Below are 15,224 nucleotides of genomic sequence, written 5' to 3'. Positions count from 1 at the left end.
GAATCTGTTTATTCACACAGTTAATATCAGAGCTGTGAAGAAAAGCAAAGTACCGTGGTAAAGTTCAGCATCTCCACTTGTTTTTAATAATTAATGGTTCTCTTTCACACAATCTCTCTCAGAATAACACCACCTCTGCTGCTGCTGCTGATGATGATGATAACAACATTCACATTGTCTCATCGGCCCAAACAACCGTACACATTAATATTTCATCCCGCTCTTCAAACCAGCAGCGTTTTTAAAAGCAGAGGCAGAAAAACAACAGCAGCCGGACTCAAACTGATACCAGATCAGACGCGGTAAACCCTCAGGCTTCAGTCTGTAAAACACACAAGGACAAAAAATTAATGCAAAAATGGTAACAAATAGTGGTAACACTTTAAAATAATGGTCAATTAGTTAGACCATGCTACCCGAACCATGCCCAGGTGCGTTTCCTGATTTGTTTGACAAGTGTGAGTGCTCTGAATCGGGCTCAGGTGTGGTTCAGATGGCCGGCTCTGGCCCGGTTGGAACAGGTGTGCTGGTTTACTTGGGCTCAGGCGCAATATGCTTGTTGTATGAGTGCAAAGCGCAGCTGAGCCCGAAACTGAAGACACGATGTCACTTTTAAGGGACTGTTTCATATGGATTTGTTACTCATTCTTAATTTTCAATGAACGCAAACCCCTCACTGCACGACAGCTGCACCTTCAGGAAACCTCCTAATACCTGCAGCACGAGGACTTTATATTTATGAGTGCAAAAACTGACTAATCTGTTTGGTAAAGTGTAAAGCAATGTCCACTGTGCTGAGCGAGAGCGCCTCTGTCTGTTAAACTGAACAGTCGCATCATCTATGATGTAAGCATGCTCAGTTCCGGTAGGTAAAAGAGGGGATGGGGGACAATCGTGCTTTGCCACGGTTCAAGGCAACTGTAGCTAATCTGATTGCGCCCTTAATGTATTTACTAACATGAACGAAATATTAGTAACACATTTATTGTGGTATTTATTCATCTTTGTTAATGTTAGTTCATGTTATTTAAGTTAATGTTAATTCATATTAACTCATGTGCATTAACTAATGTTACCAGGCACAACTTTGACTTTATTAATGCATTCGTAAATGTTGAACTATGGTTAGTAAACACTTTACAAAATTATTCATGCTTAGATCATGTTAGTAAATACATTAACTAATAGACCATTATTCTGAAGTGGTGCCAAAATAGTACAAATATTTAAATAGTACATTTAGTTAGTACATTTTGTAGTAATTTTTTTGCAATACATAATTTCACTCTAAATGTATCATCCTTCTATTCCTAAAGTCTTTAGGTTACCAAAATCATGCTTTAATAGATGTAAGTGTTTTAATAAACCTCTAAACACACCAAAATATACTGTCTATATTGTCTATATATGAAAATTTGATCCAAGTATTCATTTTTAAAAGAGGGTGAACTCATTCACACTTATATTTACGTGAATATGCATGCTCGTAATCAAGTCCAGCTTCCCCCACAGCCCAACGACATGTAGTATAGGTGAATTGAATAAGCCAAACTGGTTTAATAAAACTGTAAACAAACTAAAATGTATTGTTTCTATATGAGAAATGGATCAAAATGTTCATTTTCAAAAGAGGGTGGACTCATTTACACTTACATTTACACTATAAGAAAATGCATACTCCTGATCAATAGTCCGGTTTCCCCCACAGTCCAAAACCGTGCAGTATAGGTGAATTGAATAAGCTAAACTGGCCATAGCGTAAGTGTGTGAATGCAAGAGTGTATGGGTGTTTGCCAGTGCTGGGTTGTGGCTGGAATGGCATCCGCTGCATAAAACACATGCCGTATAAGTTGGTGGTTCATTCCGCCATGGCTACCCCAGATTAATAAATGAAGTTATCCGAAAATAAAATGTATGAATTTCAATCTACATGTATTATCCATCTATTCCTAAAGTCTTTAGGTCATCAAAATCATAATATAATGGATATAAGTGTTTAATGAAACTGGTTTGGGTGAATTGAATAAACTAAATTGGCCATAGTGGAAGTGTGTGAATGCAATGCGAATGAGTGTATGGGTGTTTCCCAAAAAACACATGCTGGATAAGTCGGCGGTTAAATAAATTGACTAAGCCGAAAAGCAAATGAATGTATGAATGATCAATCGTTATATCTGGATGTTGCATCCCTAAAGCGGCTTAAATTATGCAAACATTCATGCTTAATTCACCATCAATATGTTGCATGCACTGCACTTTAACCAATCCATACTTAAAACAATGCTGCCTACAACTATGTGTGCACCTATTCATTGCACATATCGCTGTCAACATTGCCAATTTTACATTGTCCTGTTTTTTTGGGATCATGCTGTTGTAAGTTGTTGTATTTCTGGAGTCAGCACCTAAGCTTTTCACTCATCATAGCACACGTGCTGCTGCTGATGTGACAATAAAGGTGATTTGATTTGAAATATGATAATCTTGCTAATAATCTAAATGAATTAATTACCAGAGCAGTCATTTTTGGGGAATCAAACAACACTAATCATACTTTTTTCCTCTACGCCTTTATTTTCAGTAGTCTTTATTTATCTTGTGACATTTGCTTCAAACTGCGAAGTTTCATTCACAACTTGCGTAATATTTTATTTATTTTGGCATGCTGCTGTAGATTTGGCAAAGCTAGAGCAAGAAACATATTCATCTTTTAACAATAGTTCAGCTTTGAATAGCACGCCATTGTTGGCGATGCAAGAACAAGACATCCATGTGGGAAAACACATAAATAAAAAGGTAAGATGAATGAAATGTTACTTGGGCTGTGCAGATGTTGTCTGGTCGCCTTCCGGGAGCATGCAGTCAATTAACTTATTAAATATTCATGAGCACCCGATTTTGTCAGATTGTTTAATTCACCAGATGATTAGCGCATAACGTCTGCCAGTCAGTCAGTAAGTTATGTAAACAAGAGATTAATATTCATGAGCAACGGCGCTTTTGTAGAACTTGTCAATGTCAGCTTGGAGAACATACACAGGTTTTTTTTTTTTTCCACCGAAGTCCTGTGTTGCTTTTGCAGGGAAAGTCCATGTCACATGCAAGTGTGTCACACTTATACGTGCTGCAGGCGAGCTTTAGTTACAGCAGATGAACACAGATGTGCGCTTGGAGAGACAAGAGCTGTTCACTGTGAACAAATGACCTCCATCACACACGTCATTCCCAGAGGCTCTTCAGTGTGTGTGTGATTCACTTCTGTCCTGTCCTGTGTCATTGGTGGAAATGCGTTACAAGGAACATGAGTTATGTAATCGGATTACTTTTTCAAGTAACTTGATAAGTATCCAACACTATTTTCATTAATATGCAAGCAAATTGGTAGTCCAAAGCATTTGAAAAGTAGCGAACTATCCTTCATGGATTATAAGCAACATGGGTTATGTAGTCCAATTACTTTTTCAAGAAAGTAGTAAAGTAACCAACATCTTTTTATCAGTCCAGGGAACTTGAAAAGTAGTGAAATGAGCCTTGTTTTCTCAATTAAATTGAGTTATGTAATTAGATTACTTTTTGATGTAACTAGTAAAGTAACCAACACCTCCTTTTTTTAAATATGCAAGCATATTATCAACCCACAGTGCTTGCAAGCTAGTTAAAAAGTCTTTATTCACAAGTAAATTGAGTTACAGCGGGGAAAATAAGTATTGAACAACACTATTTTTCTCAGAAAACACATTTTTTAAGGTTGACATGGAATTTTCCCTAGATGTTGGAAACAACCAAAGAAATCCATATATGCAAAAAACAAATCTAATTAGTTTACACATGAAGTTTTGCTTAAAAAAATTAAATGATGCAGGGAAAAAGTATTGAACACATGAAGAAAGGGAGGTGTAGTTCGTCAGTCAAAGCCCAGACAGCAGCTGAAAATCTCTCGGTAGTTCTTCGGCAACCCTCTGCCCTTCCTCAGTGTAAATGAATATCAGCAGCTTCAGTCCAACATCTAATTTAGCAGGAGGATGAAGATGAAATCAGAGTGGACATTTTGGCAAGACAATGATCCAAAACGCAGCCGAGGAGACTTTTAGATGCTTTCAGAGAAAGAAAATCAAGCTGTAGAATGGCCTGGCCAATCAGTTGATTAAATCCAATATAGATGAGACAAGAAAGTAGTGAAAAAAGTTTTAAAGTTTTAGTTTTTAAGTAACACCAGTTATGTAATCAGATTACTTTTTCAAGTAACTGATAAAGTAGCTAACTGGTTTTTTTAAACATGTGCAAGCAAATCCTCAATCCACAGTACACAAAAAGTAGTTTAAAAATCTTTATTTACAAGTAACATGATTTATGTAATCAGATTACTTTTTCAAGGAACTAGTGAAGTAACCAACATTTAAAAATAAAATGCAAGCAAATCCTCAATCCACTGAGCTCGAATAGTTGGGGAAAAAAGTAAAAAGCCTGTTTTTGTTGATGAGTAACATGAGTTGTGTAATTGGATTACTTTTTCAAGTAACTAGCAAAGTGACAGACGCTTTTTTTTGTTAATATGCAAATCATCAATTCAAGGCACTCGCAAAGTTGTGAAAAAAGTAAAAAAAAAAAAAATCTAAAGCAAGTAACATGAGGTATGTAATCAGATTACTTTTTCAAGTAACCTTTAAAGTAACCAACACACTTTTGTTAAGTGCCAAAAATTAATCAGTCTAAAGTACTCAAAAATTATTTAAAAAGCCTTTCGCAAGAAACATGAGTTATGTAATCAGATTACTTTTTCAAGGAACTAGTAAAGTAACTAACATTTAAAAAAATGTGCAAGCAAATCCTCAATCCACAGTACTTAGAGTAGTTAAAAACGTTATCATAAGTAATATGAGTTATGTAATCAGATTACATTTTAATGTACTTTAATGCAGTTGAATGTACAATCCACGTTATTAATAAACCATTAAAGACATTAACTAAGACTTTTAGGTCCATAAACTACTAATTAGCTGCATATTAATAGTTAATAAGGTAGTTGGGTTTCGGTATTGGGTAATAAGCCAGTAGTAAATGGTGTGAATTGTTACTTAGCCTAAAGTGTTACCCTTTTTTATATATATATGAAACAAATCATCAATCTGTGGCACTCTAAAAGTCATGAAAATTTTTTAAAAGCCTTTATTCGCAAGTCAGATACTTTTTCAAGAACCTAGTAAAGTATGTAATCGGATTACTTTTCAAGTAACTGCTAAAGTAACTAACACTTTTTTTTAAAACTATGCAAGTAAATCATTACCATAAGTTAAGTATTTAGATTACTTTTTCAATTAATTACTAAAGTAACCAACATTTTTTTTTAATATGCAAGCAAATCCTCAATCCACAGTTCTGGAAAGAAGTGTTTTTTTAAAAGCCTTTAATCATAAATCGCAGGAGTTATGTAATCCGATTACTTTTTCAAGTACCTAATAAAGTAACCAACCTTTTTTTTTATATAAGTAAGCAAATCATATCTACTGCACTCAAAAAGTTATCTGTTTCTAAGCAGTAGCACTCATTGATTTGTGCCACAAAGGTCAGCAGGTCAAAAAATTGTGGATTTGTTCAGGATGCAAAGAAGCCATTGAGAAGACTTTGAGAAACATGATCCAAACCACAGCACCGTGCATCATTTTTTGGGCTTGAGTGTGTAACAAGATACGCCCATCTGTGCGGACGCCACGTGTTCAGATCAATTCGGGCCATGCACTTATAATGCCATCTGCTTTTAAAAGTTCTGCCAGTCTGTAAACCCTGTCCCAAAGGACGGAAAGCTGCAGACTGATTGCCACGGTCTGACATGAAATTCACATTAATCATGTGTACAATGCGTTTCACTCGCGCTTTACTTTTTATTTCAGTTCGTCCTATTAACTAAGACTTTTAGCTTACTAAACTGCTAATTTGCTGCTTATTATTATTTATTAAGGTAGTATTTGGGTTTAGGTATTAGATAGGATGTACTATAAGATCATAGAAGTACTAATAAACAGCCAAGATCTTAATAATAGCCAGCTAATAAGTTAGTAGTTAATAGTGTGAGTTGGCTCTTAAACTGAAGTGTTACTCATGCTTCTGATCTTATTTGCTGATATGCTTTAGTGCATGTTATTACAGGCAGATTCTGATGAATGAAATGTTTTCAGGATTGCATTAGCAAGATTCACCTATAGGGCAGCAGTCATGCATTACCTCTAAAACGCACTAATAGACCATTTGTTTTGCCATCTACTGTACTGTATCCTCTAAATATTACAGCGGCCGCTTTTCCCTTTCATCTCTTCCAGCAAATGGTGTCAGCTGGTGGGATTCAGACACACACAGATGATGTACAGAGCCCTGAAAGTGGATATAAATGTGCGTTTTGATGGGAAGCAGATGGTGGGGATTGATGGGAGATAGATTTGAGACATCATGAGCTCCACCTCCTGCTGTTTTTGGCCTGGTGCTGTCGCTGTCCACTAAAGTGGTTGAGGTGTTTTGGTGTAGCCCTGTTTTCTTATTGATCAGTCAGAGAGATGCAGTATTCAATATGAAGAATCAATAGGACTGGTCCAATCTATCAGCAGAAAATTAATTAGTTGACCTTTTCTTACTCTCTGAAACAAACATAGTACAGTTGTAAATTGTAGTATTAAAAACAATGTTTAGAACAGAAACACAAATAATAATAATAATGAAATGCAAAAGATACAGCAGTAATAATAATAATAATAATAATAATAATAATAATAGTGACATGCAAAAGATACACCAGTAATAATAATAATAATAATAATAATAATAATCTCATATGTCTAGCCGTAATCATGTGTGATTGTGCTATTTTTACTATACTATATACCATTTTTACTTTATATGTATATAAATAAGCAGAATAAATGTGTATTGATATTTCTTTGAGGTATTACAAATACCAAAACTAACATTGATAAATGGAAATGTATAATTTTTTTTGATGCTGTGTTCATACTAGACACGGCAAACGTGAATAAATCAGGCTATTTGTGAATAGATGCGTGAACGTTTTGAGTTTACTCACTTCATTCGTGCATCCAATTCACTTCAAAATACATGCAGATTCACATCATGGCCAGAGCTTCTGTCTGCCCGGTGACTCTAGCTTCATTGCTAAATTGCTAACATTGATTTTATTAAGGGAATAGTTGTGTTTATGGGCTTTAGGAAGGCTGAAAAACTCATAGATTCATTCTGCGCCATGTCTGAGTGCACTAGATCCTTTGAGAGGTGCACCCAGCTCTGTGAGTTCATCAGCTCCTCCGGAAACTACCTGGATGATGGAAACTTTCAGCTGTGCTTCAGACTGAGCCGAGCCCAGTTTGATGAGCTGTTGTTCAGTGTTGACTGGCGGATTTTTTTCCTCAGGACACCAACTAGAGGCACTAATCACGCCCTTATAAGCTGGTTAACGTGGCTCGAATGTTCTGATTTTCCACCTCATTCGCATGACGTCTATTCGCATCTTTGCATTGACTTAACATGTAAATCACTCATTCTTGAGGCTTTATCCTTGTCTGGTGTGATCGCACCATAATACTTCAAAAAAATTATCCAATACACATTAGTTCTGCTTGCTTGTTTATTATTTATTTGTTTGTTTGTTTGTTTGTAATGCAATTTTTTTTGCCCAATATGGTTTATATATATTATATATATATATATATATATATATATATATATATATATATATATATATATATATATATATATATATATATATATATATATATATATATGCCAATATAAAATATATATGTCAAAATAAATATTTTATTATCATATCATTTATTATCATATTGTTGGTCAAGTCAACAATAAAGTCAAAAAGTCAAATGGCAGGTGAATATTGTATACAATATTTAGTTTTTATTTTTTATTATTTAAAAAATTAAATATTAAATTGTAATAGTAATAATAATACCATATTTTTCTTTTTGTTTATGATATTTTTGCATATATTACCTATTTTAAATCTCAGTCACACTAATAATGATAGCTATAAAATACCTATAATATCAGTGTATGCCAGCAGCCAACATTCTCCAAAATATATTTACTTGTTGTGTTGAACAGAAGAACTCATTAAGGTTTGAAACCTAATGAGGGACACTTAATCACTGTTTAAAACCTGTTTTAACGCACTTTAATCAGTTTTAATAATATTATTCTTTGTTTTTATTTTCTTATACTTGTATTTTATGCATCTGTTTTCATGTTAAGCACTTTGAATTACCGTTGTGTATGAAATGTGCAATACAAAAAGCTTGCCTTGCCTAAATAATGAGGTCACTTTCATATTGGGGTGAACTATCTTTTTAAGTATGCATATCTCTTAAATGTGCACACAATCTTAAAGCTTTCACCATGGCAGATTAACTGGCATCACATTTTCTCATGCAAAGCATCACCTGAAACCCCCCGCTAACACTACTTTTAATTGAGATTCACCAACGGTGCTGCGAGCAGGGATTCGCCCTCATCAGGTGTCCAGATTGTGCGTCTCTAATCAGCATGAGGTGGGCGACTAGAAGAAACGGGCCATCGGATGGGTTTTCTGCTTGGGTCTGTGTTTTCATGGCCATTACGGTGCATTCTGAAGCATCTCAGCGGGAGCTTCATTCTCAGCCCATCTGCCTCCAAATGAGCCTCTTGTTTCGCTGTTTCCCAAACTTCCTGTCATGCTTTTTAGGGCATAAGAGCGAGAGTACAGCCCTGCCATTACCCACAACAACAGCCATCTGCAGCGGTTACTATTAGCAACACCAACGCTTGTGCCAGATCTCTGTTTTTGTGCTGCATTTCTGGACTCGCAACTACTTGACGGCTCTATCAAGCTGTTTTCAGACTGTGTCGGTGATGTAATGCGCTGGTGATTGCAGGAGCAGGTGCAATCAACACATTACATTGCACTGAGATTACACGCAATACTTAATATAACTGCTTCTTAAAAACAACACCACAGAGAAAGTAGTGTTGCATGTAATGGTGCCGTGCATCATCTGGTAATAATGCAGTGTATTAGCCATTGTGGTGGAAATGGAATTAACGTATGCTTGAAATAGCAAAACAATGCATCTTTTGTAGGCACAATTGACTTTGCTTTATTGCTTGTTTGTATAGTAAATGAGTGTGTTGTATTAAAATACTGCATGATGAAATATGCTGCATTTCCATTCAAAAGACTAGTAAGATTTTTTGTTTTTTGTTCATTTTATTAGTTTTCTTACGTATTTGTTGGCAATCCTCGGGCAATCCTCGGGCAATCTTTACTTTTAAAGGACTATACCTTACTATATATATATATATATATATATATATATATATATATATATATATATATATATATATATATATATATAATATTAATAAATGCAATGTCATTATATATGAATTATTACATATAAAACAGATTTATAGATTTTTTTTTTTTGTTAATTTCAATAATTTTCTTACATCTTTGTTGGCAAAGTGGCAATCCTCGGCCCATCTTTGCTCCTAAAGACTAGACTTTTAAGCGTATTCAAAACAATTTATTAATTAATCTGAATATGTTTCTTAACCTGGGATGCACTGATAAGGAATTTTTTAACAATCGGATAACCGATAAATGTGGAAGTTGATCACCAATATAGTAGCAGACAAATGTGTATTTCTTTTCCTGCATAATTGGTTATTATTTTTTACTTCAGAAAAGTTGGAAATTTATCAGCTATCGGAAACTTTTTAAATGTGATTAAAATTAAATCTTACTTAATTTAAACATGTTTTTAAGTAAGGATGCATCGATAAAATTTTTTTAACCGATACAGATAACCGATAACTTTTTCGATTTGGAGGCCAATAGCCGATATATTAGCAGATAAAAAAATAATAAAAATGTATATATATATATATATATATATATATATATATATATATATATATATATATATATATATATATATATATATATATATGCATTTAAAATTACATATTTATTCATCTGAACACGCTTGTCAATTATGGATACACCGATATTGAACTTTTGACTAATACCGATAACCGATAACTTTTTCGATTTGGAGGCCAATAGCCGATATATATATATATATATATATATATATATATATATATATATATATATATATATATATATATATATATATATATATATATGCTCACAATGCTTTTAGACTGGGGTATTGTCACAATGTACTCAATAATTAAAACATCAATTACTTTATTATCATAGACAATAAATATCATACATCCTATATTGTAGTGCTCTGGTCTCATTTGGACCATTCCTATTATTTGCATAAGCTTTATTAAGCGTTTAATTGGTGCAAATCAGTAGTAAGTAAACTTAATTATAAGCTGAAGTAAAATACATTCTTTTAACAATGCTTTTAGACTCAGCTATTTACACAATGTACTCAATAATTTCAGCTCCTGCATCATTAAAACAACAATTACATATCACCATAGACAATAACTATCATACACCCCATATTGTTGGTGCTCTGGTTTGATTTGGGCCATTTATATTATTGGCATTAGATTGATTAAGCATTTAATTGGTACAAATGAGTAGTAAGTAAGTACCAGCCTGTGGTCTGACCTCAGTATACTCTCAAATTCGCTTTGGTTAACCCGCTTATGAAATGTTACAATCACTTATTCTGGAATCAAACTTCTCGAAGGACTTACTCCCTGATTAAGTAACAAATGAGGGGATTTGCTCTTTCTTTCTATTTTTGCACAGTCGAAGCAGCTTCAATAGATTCGACATGGGCGGCTTATATTGGCCCTTTTCTCTTAATAAGATAAGCCTGTCCAGGATTTGCTGCTTTTTATATATATATATTTATATTCCTCCTTAAACTGCACCCAAGTGTGTGATGTTTTTCCGAGATGTGAATGCCATGGACGTTTATTCTCTGCTGGTTGTTCTTCTGAGGCTTTTAAATTAAGATTTTATCAGGCGTTTGACATTTTCAGCCTGCTGGTGTCTTTTTCAGATGCTCCGGCATTTGCAGTGAACGAGTATGAAAGCTGACATATATCACTGTGTGGCATATATCATTCTTTCCATTGAGTCATCTACTAATTGTGATTTGAGCTTTCAGATCAATTGACGCCAGCGAGAGATTCATTCATCCTGACATGATTCATCTGATTCATCTGAAGTAAATGCCGTTACTAGCGAAGACTGTCAGCAGTGGCTCATTTCATTCACATATTTATATACTCCTTTATTTATGTTAATGTACTATAACTTGTAAATAATGAACTATATAGGTTATCATGTTACTCTAAGCCTTTATGTATAATGCATTTTAGTATTTCAAAGTGTTTTTAGACAATAATTATGATATGCAATGCACCTCATAATGCATTATGATGCCATAATAATTGCAGCCATATTTATAATGGACAATTATACCCAGTGCTATACATTCAAAGCATTTTAGCTTTGCATACAAACCCTTTCCTTTTTGAGAGAGTACTATACATTCTAACTTAAATTATGAAGATCTTTATAATGCCTTTTACAAAACAGCTTTATATGAAGGATTACCATATATTTATCATATTATTTATGTAAAAGGTAAAAATAAAATTAAAATAAACTCTTGACAGTTCATGCATAGTCTTTTGGATATTTTTTATCATGTTAAGCAGTGTTTGGTGAAGATTTTAGGGAATGTAATTTATTTTAATTTTTAGTAATTTTCACATTTCTCCAAGAAAAAAATAACATTGAAATATACTTCAAGTAGAAAGACTAAAATAGTAAATAGTTGTCACTATCACCAGCAATCCAGCCTGTGCAGATTGCTGGTAAACATGCAGATCATTGTAAGGACTACAAATCCGCCGCTATATGGACTACAAGGTCTGGTCATGCACCACACACACACCTGCTCCAAGTCTCTACTGATTAAACTTACACAGCTGATGCTACTCTTGGACTTGCTCACTTTACATTACTGAGGACTCAACCATAAGAGTCTCAAAGTGAGCTGTATATATGTGTGGTGTTATCAGTCCAAGAGCAGCATCAGCTGTGTGAGTCTAATCATTGGTGACTTGGAGCCGGTGTGTGTGTTGCATGACTGGATCTTGTAGTATATACCGGCGGATTTGTAGTTATGATCTGCATGTTTACCGGTAATCTGCACAGCCTGGATCGCTGGTGATTGTGACATTAGTGTTGTTAAATAGTGTTTTATTTACACCTGCAAAAAAATGCAAATGCAAATAGTTTTATAGCTACAGTTTAGCTTACAAATTTGATTCAATTCTAGTATTGAATATGTATTTCCCATAATTAATTCATTTCTGATTGATGAATCAAGTTGTATATACAACTGAAGGCAAAATTATTTGCCCTTCTGTGAATGTTCTTATTCTTTTTCAAACATTTCCTATGATGTTTAACAGAGCAAGGAACTTATCACAGCATTGCCTATAATAGTGTTTCGTCTGTAGAAAGTCTTATTTGTTTTATTTTAGCTAGAATAAAAGCAGTTTTTATTTTTTTAAAGCCATTTTAAGATCAATATCATTAGCCCTCTTAATGCAGTATTTTTTCCAATGACTACAGAACAAACCACTGTTATACAATGACTTGCCTAATTACCCTAACTTTACCTTAATTAACCTAGTTAAGCCTTTAAAAATCACTTTAAGTTGAATACTAGTATATTGAAGAATATCTAGTCAAATATTACAGGCTGTCATCAGGGCAAAGATAAAAGAAATCAGTTATTAAAACTCTTATGTTTAGAAATGTGTTGAAAAAATCTTCTCTCCAAGACATGATAATCCATCACCTCAAACATTGTATTTCAGTGAAATGCATGTAAAGTAAATGTTCTCCAGATAGCTCTGAATTTGCGTTGGGTTTTAGGACGTAGCGAGGACATGCTGGCCTTTCAGAAAGGTCAGCTCCGGGGCCGCTGAGAGCACGTGTGAATGGCAGACGCCCCGTCGGGAGCAGACGCTTCATTGTCCATTTTCTCCCTGAGCTTTTGAATGCCCACAGGAACGCTGAGCATTGAAAACATTGTTTATTTCCAGAACAACCTTTCAGACTATGCGTAACTAAATTTAGCAATGAGGTCATGTCATTTATTGTCACCTTTTATTCTTTTTATTGTGTTTTGAGACTGAAAAGACATTTATTGAACATAATAGTGACATAATGGCATGTCTTTTTAATCTGTTAGACTAGTTAATGACTGTGTTCTGAATGAAAAAACTAGTGGTCTGTTTTAGAATGCAGTGTATAAAGTATACAGCATTTCTTGTTTTTGTGTAATCTATAATAATAGTTTATGGTGCATAAGGCAACAATAAATATTGCATTAGAAGTAGTGAAATATGAAATAATAGTCAAATCAGGTCACAAATTTAATTTATGTTCAGTGACTTGGTTGCTTTATTAATGCATTATTATTTTTGTCAGCCAGTAGATTTTATTTGTATATAAATAATAGTTAATAAGAAATTTGGAAAACTAATATTTATAATATCAGCTAAAATATTGGCTGTTAGCCTTCAAATCTAAAAAGTTATCGAATAACAGTATTGGTAAAAAGTTATATCAGTGCTTTCATAATTGTCAAACGTGTTCAGATAAAGAAATATACCAATTTAAATGCAATTAAAATTTATATGTTTCTGTTTATTGGCTAATATTTCGGATATTGGCCTCCAAATCTTAAAAGTTATCTGTATCAGTATTGGTCAAAAGTTCAATGTTGGTACATCCATAATCGTCAAACATGTTCAGATGAATTAATATATCATTTAAATACATTAAAATTATGTTTACATTTATCTGCTAATATATTGGCTGTCAGCCTTCATATCTAAAAAGTTATCGGTATTGGTCAAAATTGCAATATCGTTGCATCCATAATTATTAATTATGTTGAGATTAATAAATATATCATTTTAAATGCATAAAAAAAAAATATATATATATATATATATATATATATATATATATATATATATATATATATATATTTATTTATTTATTGGCTAATATATTGGCTGTCAGCCTTCAAATCTAAAGAGTTATCGGCTAGCAGTATGAATCGAAAGCTCAATATAGGGGCAATCATAATCGTCAAACATGTTCAGATGATAAATGCATCATATAAATGCATTTAAAATAATATTTAAATTAATCAGTTATATATTAACTGCCAGCCTTCAGTTTTACAAAGTTATTTTCTATCGGTATTGGTCAAAAGTTCAATATCGGTGCATCCATAATTATTAAACATGTTGAGATGAATAAATATATCATTTTAAATGCATTAAATTATACATATTTTTATTTATTGGCTAATATATTGGCTGTCAGCCTTCAAATCTGAAGAGTTATCGGCTAGCAGTATTGATCGAAAGCTCAATATCGGGGCAATCATAATTGTCAAACATGTTCAGATGAATAAATATAGTTTTAAATGCATTAAAATATTTAAATTTATTTGCGATTGACCTCCAAACCTAAAAAGTTATCGGTTATCGCTATTGGTCAAAAGTTCAATATCGGCACATCCATAATTGACAAGCATGTTCAGATGAATAATATATCATTTTAAATGCATTTAATTATATATATTTTTATTCAGATTGAATAATATATCATTTTGAATACATTTTAAAAGGTTTTTGGATGTGCAGCACATCAACTTAATAGTCTCAGATGTGTTGCACAGAAACCTTTTAAAAAAATTTTTCCGCTTCGTTTTGATTGTTAGTACTCCCAGCTTTCCTTTTAAAATCATTATCGCTTCCTGTCATGATCGTTCTTTCTTCGTTTGCTTATTCTCTCTCTTAGCCTGTGGCTTGTGCTTTGACAAATTGTGTTTACAACCAATTAGTGTGATTTGTAATGCGCTTGTTTGCCGTCAGAGTGAAGTAGCGGTGAAAAAAACACTTGTTGATTTTCTTTCATTACCCAATTTTTCGTCGACATCTCGGATTGCTACCAAAATCCGCACGCACTTTTGATGCATCATATATTATTTCTGTGCAACAGGGGTTTTGGGCTTGATCATTTCCATAACATCCATTACTCTGGTTTTATCATTCACAGAGGAGCGTCTTTAATGTCGGTGTGTTTTTTCAGACTCTCATCTCTGTAGCCGATGGCGAGGACAGGCAGTTCTCTG

The 15,224-nt window shown here is 33.5% G+C and overlaps 1 protein-coding gene and 1 long non-coding RNA gene across 54 annotated transcripts in view; both read left to right on the top strand.

Moving 5' to 3' along the window:
• The window catches only part of plekha5 (pleckstrin homology domain containing A5), a 200,552-nt gene that overhangs the window by 103,816 nt on the left and 81,512 nt on the right, over window positions 1-15,224 (top strand). The gene's annotated exons all lie outside the window — the stretch shown is intronic.
• LOC147844597 (uncharacterized) lies at window positions 10,600-14,012 on the top strand. Its single transcript, XR_015482415.1, has 2 exons — window positions 10,600-12,391; window positions 12,617-14,012. It is a non-coding gene; the product is annotated as an uncharacterized LOC147844597 (long non-coding RNA).

The sequence above is a fragment of the Danio rerio genome, chromosome 4, assembly GCF_052040795.2.
Source record: "Danio rerio strain M-AB ecotype USA chromosome 4, GRCz13ab, whole genome shotgun sequence".
NCBI classification, from domain to species: Eukaryota; Metazoa; Chordata; class Actinopteri; order Cypriniformes; family Danionidae; genus Danio; species Danio rerio.
Note: the sequence above shows the minus strand (reverse complement) of the source record. Positions and strands in the feature narration are given on the sequence as shown.